The sequence below is a fragment of the Filicampus tigris genome, chromosome 6 (assembly GCF_054856515.1).
Source record: "Filicampus tigris isolate MCC_2025a chromosome 6, RoL_Ftig_1.0, whole genome shotgun sequence".
In the NCBI taxonomy this organism is placed as follows: Eukaryota; Metazoa; Chordata; class Actinopteri; order Syngnathiformes; family Syngnathidae; genus Filicampus; species Filicampus tigris.
The window spans coordinates 456,896-479,507 of record NC_141222.1 but is presented as its reverse complement, the minus strand read 5'-3'; the positions used below and the strand labels follow the sequence as shown (position 1 = coordinate 479,507).

The window sequence follows — 22,612 nt, the reverse complement described above, 5'->3', positions numbered from 1 at the left end:
TTTTGATGACTGCCGGGCCTGATTCACTGCTTTTTCCAGCGTCCTTGTTCATCTGCAGTCTTTCAGCCATGCTTTGTGTCCCTCAGTCCCACAACAAGGCGGTCTCTTATTACCTCATCGTGCAGTGCCCCGTAGCTGCAGTTTTCAGCCAGAGCATAAAGCTGTCTCATTCACTTGCTGGACTCTTTGATTAAACCTAGCTCTTTCGTAGACAATGTTTTTCCTCGGCACTAAGTATGTGTCTAAAGTGTCTCTTACTGCTTGGTACTGGAGTCTTTGTTCGTCCAATAAAGCTTGACTTCGGAGAATGTCGTCCGCTTCATCTCGCATACATAGATGAGCATATTCACTTGGTCAGCCTCAGAGCTAAGGTGCAAGTTGCTCGCAAGTCGGAAACTTTCAAACCTCCGTATCCACTTCTCCCATTGCTGTGGCTTTGCAAAATCAATGTGGCATTCAGGGGTGGATTGGCATTGGCATTGGCATTATTGCCGCCATTTCCTCGTTGCTGGGGCGGATGCACGGGAGGCCGCGTAGCCTGTGAGCTGGCTCCCGCTTCCAACTGTGACATATTTCCGTCACAAAATATAAATGTTTTCACTCCCAGATGGCTTACTTTCACTCCCTGGTGATTGAACTCTCACAGCCATTGGACATCTGACACCATGTTGTAGTCTTGGCCGTAGGGATTCACGCGACATGTCTTGAGCAACACGAACCATTTATTTACTCTGTGTCATTTCACATGCCGCCTCCAAACATAGGCACTTCTGGTTAGCCTTTCAAAATAAAACAGGATGTATTTATAAGAGGTTTCACCACAATGGAGAGGGTGGGGATAGATGTGCTTGGGCCGCGTTTCCACGTACGGAGAGCGGGAACCGCTACATCCTCACCGCCATGGATTATTTTACTAAGTGGCCTGAGGCTTACTGCTTGCCGGACCAGGAAGCGGAAACCATAGCAGATGCACTGCTGGGGGGAATGTTCAGCAGGTTTGGGACAGCTGAAGTGATTCCCACAGACCAAGGCAGGAATTTTGAGTCTCGCTTGTTCACAGCTATGTGTGAGAAGCTGGGTGCACACATGACCCGCACCACACCACTTCATCCTCAGAGCGATGTGTTCGTCGAGAGATTTAATCGCACATCGTCGCAACAGCTGGCGATTGTAATAGCCAATTACCAAAAAAACTGGGACAGCCATGTTCCACTCGTGTTGATGGCCTGTCGGTACGCAGTGCAAGACTCCACCTCCTGCTCTCCCGCTCTCCTCATGCTTGGTAGAGAGATACGGAGACCAGTTGAAGTGATAGTGGGCAAACCACCCTCCGGGTCCTGTATATGCCAGGAAACTCCAGGACCGCGTACAATCCGATTGCCCATGATTTTGCCAGATCCCAGCCGAAGGGTGCTTGCATAAAGCAGAAGAGGCACTATCATGTGCAGGCCAAGGGACGGCACTTCAAAGCAGGGGAATTGGTCTGGGTGTACAGTCCCCAAAGAAAGAAAGGCAGGTGCCCGAAGCTGGACAGGGACTGGGTCGGCCCCTTTCAAGATCCTGGAAAGATTGAGGGAAGTCGTGTATAGGGTCCAGCTGCCGCCAAGAGGGGGGAAAGTGGCTCTGCATCGTGATCGACTGGAACCCTACCAGGGGATTGCTGTCCCTTTTGAGCGAGGCCCACAGACTGACAGAGGCCTGGATGTGCCAGTTATGTACCCGGAATTCCTTGTGGACTCGGGTGTACAGGCCAGCTTTTTCCAGGACGGACTGGCAGGCCTTAACCTCTCGTCTGCTAGCGGGCCTACCTCAACTTCCGCAGGCCCCTGCGCTGTTCAGGCACGGGCCCGGAGAAAATGCAGGCCCCCTAGACATTTGAGAGACTTTGTTTGCACCCTAGGGGTAGAGAGGTTTTGAAAGGGGGGGGGGGGGGGGGTTATGTAACGAATTGGGTTATCTCAATCAATCAATCAATCAATCACATTTTATTTATACAGCACTTTTCATACATAGAAATGCAACTCAAAGTGCTTTAAAACATTCAAAGCAAAACATAGGATTATCTTCAATCAAAAGAAAAAATAAATTATTTAAAAGTTGTTGAAAGCCAAACTAAAAAGGTGTGTCTTGAGCTTCCTCTTAAAAATATCAACAGTCTCTGCAGACCTGACATCCTCTGGCAGGCTATTCCAAAGGTGAGGACCAAAATGGCTGAATGCAGCCTCGCCATGCATTTTGGTCCTCACCCTTGGAATAAATAAAAGGCCGGCGCCAGAGGACCTCAGGATCCGCGAGGGCTGGTATGATAAAAGAAAATCAGATAAATAAGATGGCCCAAGACCATTAACACATTTATAAACTAATAAAAGTACTTTAAAATCGATCCTGAAACACACAGGGAGCCAATGCAGCAATTTCAAAACTGGCGTAATGTGCTCCCGCCCTCTGGTTCTCGTCAGCACCCGAGCGGCTGAATTCTGCAGTAGTTGCAGTGGTGAAATGCTCTTTTTCGGGAGGCCAGAGAGCAGGGCATTACAGTAATCTAAACGACAGGAAATAAAAGCATGCATCAGCACTTCCGTGTTAGCCTGAGAGAGAAACGGGTGGACTCTGGCGATATTCTTAAGGTGATAAAAAACAATCTTGGTTACATTTTTAATATTGGGAATAAAACTGAGCTCAGAGTCAAAAATGACGCCAAGGTTCTTCACACAATGTGAGGGATTAAAAATGTGTAGTTTTGGTAAAAGCTTCTCTCTCTGACCTTCGGGACCAATAACTAAAACCTCAGTCTTGTCCTGATTGAGCTGTAGGAAATTATCTGCCATCCATGACTTGATATCTAAAATGCAATTTAAAAGGGTATCAATGGGTCCTGTGTCATCAGGAGACACGGCAATATACAGCTGCGTGTCATCAGCATAGCTGTGAAAGCTGATGCCGTGTCCCCTGATGACATCCCCGAGGGGAAGCATATAAAGATTAAAAAGTAGGGGGCCTAAAAAGTAGGGGGCCTAAAATCAAACCCCACATTTAATTTCATGGGTTTTGGAGGAACAAGTATCCATACTTACAAAGAAATATCGGTCTGTGAGATAGGAATAAAACCAGTCAAAAACAGTACCAGAGATGCCCACTAGATTTTTAAGTCTATTTAATAAAATTTGGTGATCTACTGTATCAAAAGCAGCGCTTAGATCCAGTAGCACCAAGACTGTGAGTTTTCTCACGTCTGCAGTGCACCTAATATCATTTAAAATCCTTAAAAGAGCAGTCTCCGTACTGTGGTTCATCCTAAAACCAGATTGATATTTCTCCAAAATATTATTTGTATTTAAAAAATGATTCAACTGGATGAAAACCAGTTTTTCTAAAATCTTACTTAAAAACGGTAAGTTGGATACGGGTCTGTAATTATTAAAAACGCTCGGGTCAGAACTGCTCTTCTTAAGAAGGGGCTTCACCACCGCCGTTTTAAAGGCAGCGGGGAAGACGCCCGTCTGAAGAGAGCAATTGACTATATTTAAAATTTGTTCTTCAAAAAATCCATAAAATGTCTTAAAAAGAAATGTGGGAATTGGATCCAAAAGGCAGGTTGTCTGGTTTACCTGGGAGAAAACTCGAACAAGTGTCCTTGCATCAACCAGGGCAGAACTTTTCAGTGTTTCCTCATGTAAATATGATTGTCCGGGTTTATTAAAACTTGTGTTTTGACAGGCTAAAAGACTGGATCTTATGTCATCGATTTTACTTCTGAAGTGGTCTGCAAAGTCCTCACAGAGAGCGTCTGTTGGTCTCTGTGGGGACTTATTAAAATCAGAACTAGTTAAGAGTTCAAAGGTGGAGAAGAGAACTCTGGGGTTGTTTTTATTGACTGTAATGAGGTTTGAGAAATAGGAAGATCTTGCCAGTTTTACTGTTTTATTGTAGGATTTCAGTTGTTCGCATAAAATTTCATAGTGTACTGTAAGTTTACTTTTTCTCCACCTCCTCTCTGCACTCCTGCATTTTCTCTTTGATATTTTGATAGCATTGTTTCTCCACGGGGGTACAGTCTTTGTTTTTGTTGTTTTGATTAAAAGTGGAGCTACTGAATCTAATGATGATTTAAGATGTAGGTTAAAATTGTCAACAATAAGATCACAGGGTGCAGGTAAAATGTCAGCAGGAGTGCTTTTTAAGATCTCGATAAAATTTGCAGCCACCTCAGAAGATAGGTAGCGTTTCTTCACTGTTCTAACCGGGACTGCTAGATGGTTAAAACTGGCAATGTTAAAATAGACACAGTAGTGGTCTGTTACTGCCAAGTCAACAACAGAGGACACACCAGCAGACAAGCCATAGGTTATAACCAAATCCAGGGTGTGTCCTCTGTTGTGAGTTGGCTGCAAGACGTGCTGTGTAAAATCCAAGCAGTTTAAAAGGTTTGAAAAATCTCTGGATAGTGGGTCCGAGATGTTGTCCATGTGTATATTAAAATCGCCAGTTATTAATATCCTGTTATAACTGGAATATAAAATGGATAAGAATTCTGAAAATTATGTAATAAAAGAAGTGAAATGATGGGGAGGTCTATAAACGGTAATGCAGAGAATAGGGGGACTGCTAAAAACAAAGGCATGGTGTTCAAACGATAAATAGCTGCTAAAAATGATCTCCTTTGATAAAAGAGTATTAATAAAAATTGATGCAGTCCCGCCTCCTCTTTTGCCATCCCTTGTAGAAAATAAAAAGTTAAAATTCGGTGGGCAAGCCTCGTTGAGAGCAACTGGAGCATCTGTACCAAGCCATGTCTCAGACAAAAGTATACCATGTAAATTATTGTCTAAAATCAGGTCGTTTATGATAAAAGTTTTGTTTAAAAGGGAGCACACGTTCAGCACGGCCAGATTAATTATTGTGCTGGACGTGCGCTCATGGTGGTATGAATGAGCAGTATTAACATATACTAGATTACCACTGTTAAAACCACGTTGTTTGTGTGTGCAAGGGAAGTGTCTGTCGGTGATGGTTTCAATGGGAAAGTTGTCCGATAGTGGTAATGATAATGAGGGCCTGCAGGGGGAGCTAGTGAGGGTGGTGGTACTGTGAGCAGCTGGTATTGGCCTGTAAGTGATGGTAGTGACATTGTCATTGCAGCGTTTATGAGTAGAAGAAGAAATATGATTGGTAAACAAGAGTCAGCTGGGAGTAGAATTGGTTACGACATGGTGGATGTTAGCGGCTAAAATCTTGCTACCAAGAGAGTTCGGATGAACACCATCCGGCTGGTAAAAAGACGGGCGATTCCAGAATAGGTTAAAATTGTCAATAAAAGCAAAGTCAAGGTGGCCACAAGTGCGTAGGAGCCACGTGTTCAAGCTTAAAAGGCGGCTGAAGCGCTCGACTCCGCGTGACAATGCCGGCAAAATGCCACTCACCCAGACCAGGTTCTTAACAAGGCAAAGAGGGCGTGAAAGTCTCTCTTCGTCTGCTCAGACTGTCGGCGTATTGTCTCGTTTGTCCCAACGTGAACGATGAGCCGGGTTATGGATGATGGCAGAGAGTCAAGAACACCCGGCAGGATGTTAACTATGTCCATGACTTTCGCTCCGGGAAAACAGCGGGTGACGGAGCCGGGATAGTGAGTACGTCTAATGGTGCTGTTGCCAATTATAACGGTGGTCGGTGGGTGACGTGAGGAGGGAACGCCAAGGGACCCACCGCCGGCGGGAGATTCACGACCCCACTGTCCAGGATGGCTCCGCCGAGGCCGAGTGAAGACGGTGGATGACACCGGTGAGTGTCGCCGATGATGCTGGTGATGTCGACCACTCGTGTACCGGGACACCGCGTCCCGGAGCAGCCCGACGCGTGAGTGGACGGCCGGGTCACCGGCGAACCCGCCCAACATGGGGTTCCCGGCCGAGGTCGTCGCCGTGGGTGGCGGGGAATCCGAGGGAGCCCCTGGCAGCACAGCCCCAGCGTTGGACGCAGCAGTCGGTGTCTCCGACTGCTGTAGTGCAGTGATGGGAACAGGAGCCTCACTCGCCAGGGCGGCGAACCAATTCCCCAGGACCAGTTGGGGGTGGTGGGGTGGCTCCCCGGCCCTCCGGCCGCGGGACACCACCTCGACCCAGGTGTCACTCTGCAGCGGTGTCGAGCAGGATGGCCCCGGGCAGGCAATTGGATCCCACCTCGCCGTGTCCGAGAGGCCAGCCGCCTCAGCCGTCATTGTCGCCGACAGGATTTCACGAGCGTGCCTCCTCATGACCACCGCGGAGAGTTCGGGGAAACGGGTCGCGAAGCAAGAGATGACCGATTCCTTCTCATGGAGCTCCTCTGAGAGACGACAAATATCCCTTCTTAGGTCAGAGATTGTTTTATTTGCCTTCTCCAGCAGGCCATTGTGTTCGTCGCTGTCGTCTGAAGGCATTTTAATACACTAGCACCAAGCTAGCCCCAAGCTAGCCCATTTCCGTCTCAAGCTAGCTGTATGCTAGTCCGCGAGATCAAGCGACCCAGAGATTAACAAAAATTTTAAAATAAATAAATAATAATAAAAAATAAGATAAAAATAGTCTCCAAAAATAAAAAAAGTAAAAACGCAACGCGCAGGTGAGGTAGACTCGAAGGAGAAAGTGCAGAAGTGCAATCATTACCATCCACGTCCAAACTCTGACGTCACTTCCCTTTGTTTCCGGTGTTGCCTGTGTTGTTGTCTAATTTGTGTTTTGTTGAGTTGTGTTGTTTCCATAGGTTAATGAATGCATTGCGACTGGATGGGAGGGGGTGCGAGCGAGAGGGAAAGGAGTGGAGAGCGAAGAAGAGAGAGAGACGTTTGGACTGAACGGTTGTTGTACTGTATTTGCATCTGCTGCGGCCCACAGTAGCCGGTTGGACTCATAAAAAATGTGACAACTAATTTACGTCTGATGGCGTGTTCATGGAAGACACTACAATATGTACAGCCATTCTAATGCACGACATGGTTCAAAAATTACCCGCATTCATTTCCCATGTTATTTCATGCTGGTTGAGTTTTTCTGTGGTTTATCTTTTGAAGTCATTTTTTTTTAATGATTGAATATTCCAAGTATTCTTTAAGTGCCTTGTTTTTAATTACGACCGATCAATTTTACACCTTTCTTCTCATACTGTATGAACAATAATTGGTTTTAGATTAATAAATGGAGCTTATACACATAGGCCAAAAATGACCCATTATTCCAATTGTGATTTCAAATTAAATAACTTCATACTACAACAATAATATGTTTCAAATACTTCAGCAATGAGTGTGGTCAAACATTTACAGTATGTATTTAATATTTGCAACATGTTTTTTTGTCATTTTGGCACACCTATGTACCTATGATAACAGATAACACAGCTATTGAACAGATCTACATATGTAGTTTAACAACTGAACTGGTCAAATGTGACCAAACAAAATAAAATCCAACAGAATACATGACTTAAACACAAACTGCCATCTCAATTTTTCGTGTCTCATAAATGATCACTAAGGCTAGGTTCATACCGCAAGTCCATCCATCCATCCATTATCTGTACCGCTTCTCCTCACAAGGGTCGCGGGGCGTGCGGAGCCTATCCCAGCTGTCTTTGGGCAGTAGGCGGGGGACACCCTGAACTGGTTGCCAGCCAATCGCAGGGCACACAGAGACAAACATCCGCACTCACAATCACACCTAGGGGCAATTTAGAGTATCCAATCAACTTACCATGCATGTTTTTGGCATGTGGGAGGAAACCGGAGTGCCCGGAGAAAACCCACGCAGGCACGGGGAGAACATGCAAACTCCACACAGGGAGGCCGGAGCCGGGATCGAACCCACGACCTCTGAACTGTGAGGCGGACGTGCTAACCAGTCGACCACCGTGCCGCCCATACCGCAAGTCTTAATGCTCAATTCGGATTTTTTTTTTTTAATCCGATTTTTTTTGTGTAAGCGTTCATATTGCATTATAAATGCGACCTCGGTCTTGTCTGCTGTATGAACACATGCATCGCCAAATGACCCGCATGCGCAGAAGAAGAGACAATGTCACTCCCGACATTGTGTTTGTGGAAGTAGATGTGGTCCACCATGTCGGGGCATTTATACAGTGAAGCGATTAAGTAGGAGGTAGAAATAAATACAGTATTTGGGGGAACTTATGAGGCAATGCTTTAATATTTAATTTTATGAAGACATCTCAAACGATGACGTCACGTCATAACCGTGCGTAAAAAAATAATCGATCTGAACCGTGGCTGAATGACTACTATCACCATAAATGTCCATTTTATGCTTCATGTTTCAAATGGGATTAAATGAAAGTAAAATATAAATCGTGTTACTCAAAACAACTTTGCAGATTTGAGCCCCCTGCTACCAGCACTTTCCTTCTGCCTGCGTGGAGCGCATTTTGGGCTCCGAATGACGTTAATGTCGGATATATGCGACTTGGCTGTTCAGACTGCGGCCGCATTAAACAAAATCGGATACGTATCCAATTTAGGACCACATATAAAAGTGACCCAGGTCGGATTTGAAAAAATTGGAATTGAGCCGTTCAGACTTTCATAAAAAAATCAGATACAGGTCGCATATGGGCAAAAACATCAGATCTGGGTCACATTTTCCAGCGGTGTCGACATTGCCTTAGGGTTTGTGCTCCTTGCACACAAGCCCAGCGCATTGGGAACACCAGCTGCTGACTTTTCTGTCTTTGGGAACTGGGTGGATTGTGCACCTCTTCCTTTTTCTTTGGCCCTACTATCTGATGTCCTCTTGTGTGGCTGTTTTTTCTCCCCATTGCCTCAATAATGTGCTTTTGTTTTGGACTTTGGGCATGCCCTTCATGCACCTATTCTTTTGTGGCAAGGTCTTTGCCAAGCTCCTTAATGAATGACCAGCATACATTGTTCACAGCACCCATAGAATCAGGATATTGTGCTATGAAGTTGGTGTTAAGCATTGAAAGTGGCGTCATCCAGCAAATTGTACCACAGAACCATGGGCGACCTCCAGGTTCTCTGCCCGGTGCCCAACTCGGCTTGTGAGGAAACTCCTGGTCGAAGTACTTGAGGAGGGCAGGGTAGAGGATGAGAGACCAAGACACCAAGGAACATTCTTTAGGGCCTTAAACCTCCAAATGTCTCCCTATCTTCCCAATCTTGTTCTTCCTCTAGCATCGATGCAACCATCTCAGCAGTAACATGCATACTCTGGATAAGAAAAATCAGAAGCACAATATTTTCAGATGCACATCAACATACATACATACATACATACATACATGCATACATGCATACATGCATACATAGCTGGGCAGTCCGTCCCGGGGCCGGCCCGGCCGGACGGGGGCTGACATATTTTTAAAAAGGGCTCGACTAAGCAAGATGGACTGGATTTTAGTCCGGTCCACTAATCGGCCCTCGTGCATGTGACATGCTCATAAGGCGGCCAAAAGTTCATCTCAACCTACTCAGCGAAATGGGCACACAACAAAAATTGCCTCAGAACGCGTCAAAAGCACCACTACCAACTGTGCGTACTTACTTGTATTGGGCATTAAAACAAAAACAATGCTTCTATCTAACCACTATCTAACCACAGTGATGTAGCCAACGAGCTACAAGCTGATATGAGTTGATTTTGAGCACACCTGCTTGTCATTGAAGCAAGGAATCTGCCATTGTTTCTTATGAAGGGCTGACACGGAGGCAGTGCCCCAGAACCGTCCACAAATAGTAATACCATGTCGTTATTGAGCAGTATTTAACGATAAATATTTGTGGAAAAAACAGAAAATTATATTTCCATCATATACGAGTTGTAGTATAAGATAAGATAAGATAAGATAAGAAGGCCTTTATTGATCCCACAGTGGGGACATTTTCAGTGTTACAGCAGCAAAGATATAGGTAACAGAGGGACGGCGGCATAATGTAGACATTGATGTATAACATTAACGGCAAACATTCAGGATCAAACCTATGTAAATATACGCAGTAACATGTGTATACACATGTATATACACACCAACATACATCTACATAAAAAATATGAGGAACACTCATTTTAGCCTGTAAATAGTACAGAGGAAAAATACTCTAAGTAAGTGACAGTGCAGCAGTGCTGTAGTGAAATATAGGGAACAGCATTGGATAAAAATAAAACTAGACTAACAGTAGTGGGGAATGTTGGGTATTGCACGGTAATACAGTAGTGGGGAATGTTGAGGATTGCACGATATGAGCTCAAATGTCCGCCAGTTTGTAGAGACTACACAATGTTCTTGTTAAAGAGTCTGACAGCAGCAGGCAAGAAAGAGCAGCGGAATCTCTCCTTTGCACAGCGAGGGTGTAACAGTCTGTCACTGAAGGAGCTGTGGAGTGCTGTTAGGGTGCCCTGGAGAGGGTGGTCCGGTTTGTCCAGCATTGATGACAGCTTGGCCAACATCCTCCTGTCCCCCGCCGAGTCCACAGAGTCCAGGGAGCAGCCCAGGACGGAGCCTCCTGACCAGTTTGTCCAGCCGCTTCTTGTCCCGGGCCGAGACGCCGCTTGCCCAGGTGACCACTCCCTGGAAAATGAACGATGCAACCACCGAGTCATAAAAGTTCCTGAGGAGTGTCCCCTGAACCCCAAAAGACCTCAGTCTCCTGAGTAGGAAGAGTCTGCTCTGACTCTTCCTATAGAGGGCGTCTGTGTTGTCGCTCCAGTCCAGTTTATTGTTCAGATGAACACCCAGGTACTTGTAAGTTGAGACTCTCTCAACATCTGTTCCCCGGATATTCGGTGAAAAGTGCTGGCGCCTACCGAAACCCACCACCATTTCTTTGGATTTCCCCGCATTGATCAGGAGGCGGTTCTGCTGGCACCAGTCCACAGAACCCTGAGTAAGTTCTCTGTACTGCCGATCATCGCCGCCTGTGATGAGGCCGGCAATCGCAGAGTCGTCAGAGAATGGGATGCTGTAGTTGAAGTCCGAGGTGTAGAGGGTGAACAGGAAGGGAGCCAAGACAGTTCCCTGTGGGGCCCACGTGCTACAGAGGAGCACGTCACACACAGTCCTGTGTCCTCACATACTGTGGCTGGTTTGTGAGGTAATCCTGGATCCATGTGGTGAGGTGGTGGGGCCACTCCCGCCCGCTCCAACTTGTCTTGCAATAGGGTGGGCTGGATGGTGTTGAAAGCATTGGAGATATCAAAGAACATGATCCTCACAGTGCTTCCCGCCTTCTCCAGGTGGGAGAGTGAAGTGTGGAGGAGGTAGATGATGGCATCATCCACACTGATGCCAGGCTGGTATGCGAACTGGAGTGGGTCCATTGAGGAGCTCACCAGGGGGGGCAGGTGGACAAGGACCAGTCTCTCCAGGGTCTTCATCAGGTGAGACATCGGCGCCACTGGTCTGAAGCTGTTGAGCTCCTTCGGGTGGGGGGGTCTTTGTCACCGGTACCAGGCAGGATGTTTTCCATAGCTGGGGGACTCTGCCCAGCTTCAGGCTCAGGTTGAACATGTGCTGGAAAATTCCACACAGCTGGTCTGCGCAGGATTTGAGGAGCTGGGGACTGATGTCATCTGGACCCGCTGCCTTCCTCGCCTTCATCCTCTTCAGCTGGTTCTTCACCTGAGATGTTGTGAAGGCCAAGGCTGGGCAGGAGGGAGTGGTGGCTGTCTGGTGTAGCTGGGAGCTGGAGACTGTGGAGAAAAGGGGGGAGGGGGTGACACACCCAGCAGGAGGAGTAGATGGAGGCTGCAGCAGGAGAGACTTGAGTGGGGGCAGGCATCTGATCGAACCTATTGAAAAAGAGGTTCAGCTCATTTGCCCACTGCAGGTCCTCCCCAGTCCGGGTCTTGGGTTGTCCGTGGCCTGAGATGGTCTTCAGGCCCCTCCAGACTCCCCTGGCATTATTCTGCAGCAGCTGCTCCTCCATCCTCTTCCTGTAGGACCTTTTCCCCTCTCTGATCCTCCTCCTCAGCTGGCGCTGCACAGTCTTCCGCTCCTCTATGTTGCCTGACGCAAAAGCCCTCTTCTTCTCCTTCAGGAGAGCTTTTATGTCTGGTGTGATCCAGGGTTTGTTGTTGGAGAAACACCTTACTGTCCTAGTGGATATGGTGTTCTCCATGCAGAAATTTATTTAACTGTCTGTAACAGTGTCCGTTAGACTTCTAATGTCTTCCCCGTGAGCATCGCTGAATACTTCCAACACAGTTCTGCTGTGTTTGAGGCCTTATCGGCCTCACATGACTAAACTCTCGCGGGATGTAGAATGGCCTCATGCCAACAGCTAGCAGCTCAATATCCCTGCTGCAAAGCTGCTCCTTAATCGTGCTGTGCCCAGGATTACACCATCTATCGTTCACAAACACAGCCAGCCCTCCTCCTTTCCTCTTTCCACTCTCCAGCGTCCTGTCCGCGCATATGATTTGGAAGCCGTCCAATTCTACGACCGCATTCGGCGTTAGCACTGTTAGCCACGGCTCCGTGAATAGCATCAGGCTAGCCTCCCGGAAGTCCCTCTCATGCCGGGTAAGCGCCGCGAGCTCGTCCATCTTGTTGGGGAGAGATCTAACATTCCCCATGATAACAGACCGGAGGACGGGATGGTATCGTCTTCTCCTTTCCCGGTGTTTAACCTCCGCACGAGATCCCCGTCTCTTCCTCCTCAGCTCACAGGGGATATCGGGTCTCACCCCGGGAGCCGGCGCAGTGTTAGCACGGAGTGCTAACAGCTGATTCCGGCTGTAAACAATGGGGGCGTGGCTCCGTGGCGCCGTACACGATTGCGCAAAAAATAGCCACCAGCAGCAGCAAGAATACCGCAGTTTGGGTGTCCATTGCGACGCAAGTTTACGACTATCAACTATGTGAAAAAGGTATGAGGTAGAGTAATAGTAAGGAACAAAAACACACGAAAAGGCTCACCGGTGAGCCGGAGCTGCTGTAGCAGGCTGCCACTCGCGCGGCGCCGGAAGCGGAAGCAGGTAGTCCACATCAATATGATGTGACTTTTGAGACCAAATGATGAACATTCATGAATTTATTGAGTATTGATACAAATTCCCCTCAATTTAAATTTTTTAAAATTTATTTATTATTATTTTTCCCAAAAATGAAGGTTTTACTGTAACCAGCTGGATATCGTCAATATGTGTAACTATTGAAGAAACTTAATGAATAATAAAGAGGTTTTTTTTTTTATTTGTTTGTTTTCTTGTTGGTTCTTGCTATTTGTTGACGGTCCCTGGGCACAAATCTCAGCGGAGGCTGTTGAAAAGCACAACCGCACCTTAACTAATGGGACCACAAATTGTGTTGCTTGAAGTCAAGTTGTAGCACATAGGCTACCTTATAAAACCTTGTAAAATGCTAGCGTTTGCATTGCAATGACGTTGCATTTTGGAGTTATTGAACGGACAACTCTGAATGTGCCGATCGGGTGCTAACTTTACCGGACTTGAGAGTGTGGACCAGGAAGAAGCCAGTAGGATGCTAAATGTCTACCCGGAGAACTGCCAGAAGTAAGACAATACATTTTTCAAGAGCCACTTGGATGAGCTTAACATTGGCACTTATACAATAGGTTTGCATGTAACAATGACATCAGTAATAAAATGTCCCCCAAAAGACTTTGTTGTGATTTAAGGGCTTTTTTTGTGATTAGATTTACGACAAATTGCCCCGCCGCCTTTTGGACCTCGGCTTGTTATTTTTTCGGTCTCAGCGGTCAAAGTCACGGGAGGGAGGCAAGCGTGGTAATATTGCTCGCTTTGTCAGTTCTGTTGTCTAAATCGGCGACTGATCGCCACCAAAATGCAAATGCACATTACTACTCTTGTCCACTTCAACCTGTGAAAGTATAAACATGTTCTGCACACTAGTTTGGATCACCTCCACAAACTCAAAAATACTGCGGCGATCACTTCTCCACTTACACAGGCTGAAGCGGACCAGAGCATGAATGTGCACACAAACTGGTTATATTTCGGACATCTAGCGACGTTAAACTTGTCAATCACATTTCATTCACATTTTATTTATATTGCACTTTTCATACATAAAAATGCAACTCAAAGTGCTCAGGAGGCAGACGGCGACTGGCAGTAGGCAAGCAATCAGGCAAGCATGGATCTTTATCCCCCACTCTCCTTCCCTCCCCGGCTAACAGTAGGATAACGACACAGCTAATAGCAACAACTAGCTTCAGGCCGTTAAAACAAAAGGTGTTAGCACAACAACGTTAGCTACTTACTGTCCGCGCATCGTGTGGAGGTGATCATGAGTCTTTATGTCGCGGGGTTGCCTCCCAAGCAGTCGCGTGCGTTGTCCGACACCGCTTGCAGCCGCGAGAGTGAAGCAGTCAGAGTGAGGTGAGACTTCATCGAACAACGGGGATGTCTTGAACGTGCGCAGCCGACTCCACAGCCGAGTGTGGCCGCACAGGAACGCACCATTTCGGCTATTACGTTCCAAATTGGACGGCATGTTGTAGGTCAAAAAACTGGGGCCATTCCTCATCCAAATAAATGTGCACGTCTACTCATTCCCACTTCAGACTCTGTAAATATCCTGACTGGTGTTTGATGCCTCGCCCGTCCTAACCGTGATCAGCAAAGAGGCAGTGTTTTTGTTTTTAACAAAGAAGCAGTGTGCGCTCGTCCCAGAATAAATCTATGTAGCTCTGCTCACTTCCACATTTCCTCATTCTCAGATAAATCAGCCACAGAGAGGTTAGTCATTTTAGCAAAGAAGCAGTGTGCGCTCGTCCCAGCATAAATCTATGTAGCTCTGCTCACTTCAAAATTTCCTCATTCTCGGAAAAATCAGCCACAGAGAGGTTAATCCTTTTGATATGTTGAAGTGGCCATTTGTAGGGATGTCCACGTGGTCGGGGGCCGACAACGTTTACGAATATGGCCGGAGGGTCGAGGCCGCAAGGGTACCCAGGTCAAGGATGGAGGGTTGCCGCCGGACCGGCTAAAGAGGGTACATGCATACATGCATACATGCATAAAAACATACTTACTTACATACATACAAACTTACATACATACATATATACGTACATATTCATATAGAGTTGAGTAGAGAGTTAGCTCACCACAATAGAATATCTCACTAAAATAGAATATGGCTACAGCTAGCAAGCCAATAGTTTTTATTTCTGAAAAGTACTCTCTCAAGATAACCTAAACCTAATCAAATATGGACAATGATCTTTCACAATTGTTGTAGGTAACATGAAACAATATTTAAATGTATTAGATGGGCAAAGGGAACACGTTTCACACAGTTTTACACTGTAAATGGATGTGGGTCATTTATGACCCATGTGTCTAAACTTGGTGTCCAAATACAAAAGTTGTGCTTTTCATTATGTAAGAAAGGACCAATTAAAATGATTTGTACTGAACAAAACCAATATATTTAATGCATACTTGGCATAGTTATTGATGAAGACATTTTTTTTTCAAAGATATATCATCAAAACACTAAGCAATATATGATTAAACAGAAAATTGATCAGGCTCATTTTTGATTTTTGACCCATGTTGTACATGAGAGGAGTAGTGAATCAAAATGTTTTCTTGATTCAAAAAGTAACAAAAGAAAAAAAAAAGTCAAGGATGTATGATGATCAAAAACAAGTTAATTGAGGAATACATTGAATACTGAACATTGCAATTACCGGTAATTCATTGCATTGACAAAATTTAAACTCAGCCGGGTCACTTTTGACCCATGTTGTGCAAAAGCGTTAAAGTAAACCTAGAATGTCACTTCCAAAATAGTTAATTGTCTAAATGAAATAAACTTGGTTACAATTAATGGAGGGGGAAGTATGTTGGTACATATAGGTCCCTTGATGATGAGACAACAATGCGGTTAAAAACAAGTCACTGCATTCTGGACAAATCTTCGTATTATTGCTTTTTAATAGAATTTATTGATTTTTCTATTACACTAAATTATTTTAAAAAGAAGTTAATGAGTCGCTAAACATGGGACTTTCAGACTTCTTGAAAATATGAAATAAAATGCTGAAGGGCAGAGGCGCCACTAGGTTCTCGTTTTGGACAAAGGGGGCTTAGCCCCCAGGAGATGTACAGAATGTGAACGAATTAAGTGCACAAGCATTTCACATTTCACAAGCAGCTAACGAAGACTGATAATATGTAAGTTTGAAGTGAACAGGTTAAATTTGTAGTGTTATTTCAGTCTGTTTTTAACACAGTAGACAAACACAGGAAACAGACCCATCACCAGAGTGACAATGTGTAGAATTCAGTGCCATCTAGTGGTCAATTAATAGAAAGCAACAACCTAAGATTGAAGCGTGTGCATTTTGAAGTACAGTACACACACTACGGTGTGTCATGTGAGGTGCCATGTCAAGGTGAAGTGATGGTATAAATCTATATTGGTTAAAGCCCTAGTACCATAGGAAGCAAAAGGCCTAAAGTGCACTTCAACATTTTAGATGCTAGATGTCGACATTATTCATTTGACTACTATAAACTTGCCAGCCCGGACAATCCTGTATAAAGTTTAAAAGCATAAAGCCTAGTAAAATAAACAAAGTCAATGCTCTCACAATTATTCTCCTGATGCCTATGCAAGTGTTTTTCACTTATTACCGAAGGAAACTAGTCCCCAATAACCTAAGCACTGAAGTGCTACAAGTCTATTCAACATGTTGTAATAGAAACAGTAAATGTTGCTCGGAAACTGCTTTGTGTATCAAATAACCCATGTGCATTTGCCCTCAAAGGATGCCACGTGATGTGAAAGGAGTAAACAAGAACCAGCCTGTTGTCTACAAGGCTCGACGCGTTTTTCTTCCCTCCTGCAAGGAGATGCTTCGACGAGGAGACAATTTTACATTTTTCTTAGGATGATTTTCAATCCCCAAGCAAGAAGATTTTTTCCTCCTCCTTTTTGGACATGACCAAATTACTGCTTCAATAGGTAACTGAAAATAATTCACTTTTATCGCGCGCTTAGGAAATTGGCCAGTCGGGCATCTGAATTTCCTTACTTTCCAATAGTTCCTTATTTCAATCAGGTTTGGGGCAATTAAGAACTGATCAATCTTGAGAGCTCACTTAAATTAAGACTACTATTTCATCATGTTTATCCTACTTTCTTATTATTACTGTTATTTCTTATTTTACGATTTTAACTGATGTTATACATGGATTTAACATCAATCATTAATTTCACCTATCATCTTACATCATCTAACAGAATTGGTATTATTACTATTATGATTGAATTGATTAATATCATGTAATAAAACTCATAATCATCCAATTTTCTTGCTTATTGACTGTATTCTACTTTTAAGGAATTGATGGTTGATAAGGAATTATTGTTTGATTATTCATATTATTAAATTCAATTTTATAAACTTATTTTAACACTATTGTTGTCATTCTACTGATTTAATTCATTTACACACTCAATCTCTATTGAATGAACAGCTAAGACCTTAATGATAAAAGGTCTCGTTACCATCCTATGAACTTAAATAGTTTACTCCTGCTAGAAATAAAACAAATCTGTACAGTTTTAACAAAAACTGTTAAACTTCCTAGGTCAATAACAAATGCAAACGATTCAGAATGAGAAGGAAGCTGTCGTAAAAGTATAGTGGTTACTTTAATAACTCTTAGTTATGTTACTCGCTAAGATTAATGAAATGACTGAAAATCGGATTGGCTATACAAATTTAACGGCAGTTCGTAACCTAGGCGAATTCACCTCAACACCGGCTAGGAAACTCTTCCACGGTTAGTCTGTGCAGACTTCCCTTCGGCAGACTCTGCCTCTCAAATTCACCGGAGAGACGAACGACGAATGAGCGAGTCTTTTTCTCCCCCTATCCTACGACTTTCTTCTTTTTTGAGACTACTCCGAAGTTTTTCTTTGGTAGCAGCGGATCGCTGATTCCATCAGTCTCTGCCACACAACAACTCTGACACCGGTGAGCTTCCTCGGCTGCCCTCCAGCTGCTCAACTGTCTTCAACCACCGGGCGACAACACGCAACTATGTCTTCGTGCACCACTTGCACTTGTCTCATTGAAAGGCTTTCCCTGCTAGAGGGACGTGTCCGCCACTAAAGCAGAATAATGTGGGAACCGTAGATGTGGCGGAAACAACTGTTAGTATGGGTTGTATCCAACCTGCTAGTCCGGTTAGCATTAGCCCTAAGCGGCCTGCTAATCGCGGTGAGCCTGTTCAGATGCATAACAGATTCAGCCCGTTAGCTAGTCCCATTCCACCTCGGTCTACTGGCTCCCGCACTTTAGTAATAGGTGACTCCATTACCCGTAACATTAAGCTTAAAAATCCAGCCACAGTAATGTGTATTCCTGGGTCCAGAGCACCCGACATTGAAGCTAATCTTACGGAGCTGACTCGCAAAAGGAATAGACATCAGCATGGGGCAAACAACACGAGGTACTCCGACATTGTGATACACGTTGGCTCCTATGATACTAGGATGAGGCAATCAAAGATCACAACGAAGAACACAGCTAGGACTTGTGATCTTGCTAGAAGGATGAGTCGGCATCGAGTAATTGGCTCCGGACCCTTGCCTGCGAGGGGCAATGATGAGAGGTTTAGCAGATTATTCTCGCTTAAACGGTGGCTGGCTAGCTTTTGTAGTGAGAAGGCACTGCAGTTTGTAGATAATTGGCCTTCTTTCTGGGGCCGACCCAACCTGCTTAAGGTGGACGGCCTTCACCCTAACTGGGAAGGCGCCATCACTCTTTCTAGAAATACAGATTACTGTTTGAGCCATCCATTACAGTTCACAGAGCAAGTCAGGTTACAGGCGATTAGCGAGCCTGTAAGAATGGGTATGGAGTCTGTAAGGCTAGAGTTAACTAGCGTTATGCTAGACTCTGGACAACACACATCATTTTTTATTTAGATTAGAGCCGTACACACCACACATTCCTGCATCACATAGCGATATTGTTTCTACCGAGGTGGTGCAATATCATAATAATAGTACTCGAGAGCCGATAAATAACTACCATATTCCGACAGCCGTACCCTCCGCTGTGCTTATAGTTCGAGGTACAATACAGGATCTAGGGAACGCAATCTTATTAATATTATGATTAGGAATCCTGCTATAGGCAATTATCTGGATAAACCTATTTTACTGAAACTCAGTCTGTTTAATATTAGATCACTCTCTTCGAAAGCCCTGTTAATTAATGACCTCATAAGAGACCATAAACTTAACATGATTGGGCTTTGCGAGACCTGGTTAAAACCTGATAATTTTTTACCGCTTCGTTAGCTCACATGTTGCACGCCCTCATAAGAAAGGTGGGGGTATAGGCCTTATTTAGGAATCTGATTTCAAACTTAGCACGCATTCTAGAGACACCATTAAAACATTTGAAGTGCTCATTATGCGATCTATAGCCTCATTTCTGTTTTTTCCCGCAATTATTTACTGTCCCCCCGGCTTGTACCCTGGATTTTTAGATGAGTTCTGAGTTTTTGGCGGATTTGGTAACTCATGCAGATAATAGTGATTATGGGTGACTAACATTCATATGAATTTCCCGTCGGAACCACTTATAGCGGCGTTTCAGAAAATAATTGATAGTTTTGATTTTACGCAGATAATTAATGAAGCGACGCATAAAAATGGTAATACTTTAGATTTGGTACTAACCCGAGGTTTAGCATTTTCAAATGTAATGGTATTACCGTATACTACTGTTATGTCGCACCATTACTTTATAAAATTTGAAGTGCTGTCTCATTACCATCGTCCTGACCACAATCAAAGCTTTAGGAGCTGAAATATTAGTTCTTCAACTACCACCACGCTGTCTGAGCTACTGCCCCTGGTAACTGCTTCGTTTCCGAGCTATATTGGTTTGATTAACAATCTCGCAAATGATTTTAATGCTGCTCTGTTAAATGCGCTTGACTCCATAGCACCATTAAGACTTAAAACTCGTCCTAAACAGCCTACTCCGTGGTTTACTGAGGAAACCCGCTCACTTAAACAAGCATGTAGGAAACTAGAGCGCAAATGGCGTGCGACTAAACTGGAGGTCTTCCATCAGGCATGGTGTGATAGCTTACTAATATACAAAGAAGCACTCACCTTAGCCAAAAGAAATTACTTTTCCAGGTTAATTGTTCTAAATAAAAACAATCCTAAATATTTATTTGATACAGTGGCAATGCTAACGCAACAGCTGCTCAAATAGCTCCTCCCATTCAGCCCATGACTTCATGCAATTCTTTACGCAGAAGATTGAGTGCATACGGGATGCGATTAAGGACACTGCTCCTAAAACCCTGTTGAATTCTGTGAATACTGATGCTAGCTGGGGTATTATGGCTGACAACTGTCTGACAACCCTATCTCTTTTTAATATAGTATCCCTTGAAAGCCGAACAAAATTAGTTGGTGCGGCAAAACAGACAACTTGCGTGCGACCCACTTCCTGGTAAACTCATCAAAGAACTGTTTACAACCCTAGGACCTTCCGTCTTAAATATCATTAAACTATCACTCACCTCGGGCACTGTACCAGCAGCTTTTAAGACAGCTGTTATTCGACCCCTGCTTAAGCGGCCAAACCTTGATCCAGAGAACCTCAGTAATTATAGGCCGGTTTCAAATCTCCCGTTTATTGCGAAAATTCTCGAAAAATTTGTAGCGCAACAGCTCAGTGACTATATGGCTGCTAATAATCGATTTGAAATTCTTCAGTCAGGATTTAAAGCCCATCACTCTACTGAGACGGCTCTCGCTAAAGTAACTAATGATCTTTTCCTAGCTATGGACTCTGACACCTCATCAATACTACTTTTACTTGACCTTAGTGCTGCTTTTGACACCGTCAATCATAACACGCTATTAAAATGCCTTGAGGGATGTGTTGGTATCTCAGGCTCAGCACTTTCTTGGTTTAATTCCTACCTCGCAGAAAGGACGCACCGTGTAATTCATGGCAAAACGACTTCTGAGTTTTGTAAAGTTACATGTGGAGTCCTGCAGGGATCCGAAGTAGGACCCCTATTGTTTAGCATCTATATGCTTCCGCTTGGTGATATTATACGTAAATATAACATTAGTTTTCATTGTTATGCTGACGATACTCAATTATATATGCCGCTCGAGATAACAAACGTGGCAGTATTTTAGAGGCGTGCCTTGCCGAGATTAAACAATGGATGTCTCTCAATTTTTTGCTCTTTAACTCAGATAAAACCGAGATGTTGATTATTGGCCCTGCTCGTCATCGGCACCAATTTAAGAACACCACTTTGAGGCTCGATAAATGTACACTAAACTCAAAAGCAGCCCGCATATGAGCAAGTCGACGACTGATTGGCTGACACATTATTGTTATTGCCAAGTGAATAGTGATGAACTGCAGGTCGATCAACATAGCTGAATACAAGGGATTAATTGAGGTGTGGCAAAAAGCGTCCAATGAGCCATTAAACAAACAACCGTGCAGGACTGCAGTGATGGCTTTAAGGGGTGTAACGGTTCACAAAGGTCAAGGTTCGGTACGTACCTCGGTATCGAGGTCATGGTTCGGTACGGGTTCGGTACAGCAATAAGTCTGAAATGCATGAGACTATTTTTTTTTTTTTTTAGTTTTAACAGAGAGCAAGTAACAATTCAATTTTCTATAAACCAAAAATCATTCCCTGTTATAAAAGCACAAAATAGTATAAAAACTTGTGCATTAGGATTGTTCATTCATAATAATAATAATAATAATAATAATAATAATAATAATAATAATAATTTAACACAGGAAACCCTACTTTCTTGTGTAGATTGAATGAGGTTGCAGATAAAGTCAGGTTGCACTTACCAACTAGTAACTTTTAACTTCATTCTAAGAGTTAGGGCGCAGCAGATGACAGCTCATGCTCCACCACGGCTCTTGTGCGATTGTATATGACAGGGAGCGCGGTCTTGCAAATATGCGCCCGGGATGGAACATTGTCACGGGGCTCCAGCATGTTTAATAAACGTTTGAAGCCCGGCTCCTCAACTAAAGTATATGGGCGCATAGATGCTATGTATATGCCGATTGCTTCAGTAATGACGAATATCGTTGGCTCTGTCTGCTTTCACTTCTCCAGGCTGCTTAAAAGTAGCGGGGATAAGTTGTTGGTGTTGAGCGGGGTTCTTTTTTTCTACCCCCACCCGGTAACCCATCAGGATGACATTAGCATGTTCGAAGTGATACTTGCAACAACCGAATGGAGGTACAACAACGCCGACACATGCTCCACCGCTCGCAGCCTTGCAAATCCATCGCTGCCATACGGAAGCCGAAATGTTCCCGGCTGATTATACTATACAGTATATACAATACACTATACAAATGGCTGATTTAAATAGTGCAGACGGCTCCTCTAGCTCCATGCTCTCTCCCGCACTCACCATTTTTCTTCAACATTTGTTTTGATCTATTTCTTCTTAAAACAACAAATGTGGCGGTCACTTGATCTCAGGCGTTGACGTTTTTTTTTTTCCCCCATCAGACGTATTCGTCGTATGACTGCGTGCACCGAACCGTGAACCAGCAGAATGCCCATTT

The 22,612-nt window shown here is 44.4% G+C and overlaps 2 pseudogenes; both read left to right on the top strand.

The window, feature by feature from the left end:
• The first annotated feature begins 17,805 nt into the window (after positions 1–17,805).
• LOC147145420 (uncharacterized) lies at positions 17,806–19,106 on the top strand (annotated as a pseudogene).
• Positions 19,107–19,579: 473 nt separating this feature from the next.
• LOC147145419 (uncharacterized) lies at positions 19,580–22,362 on the top strand (annotated as a pseudogene).
• Positions 22,363–22,612: the final 250 nt, after the last annotated feature.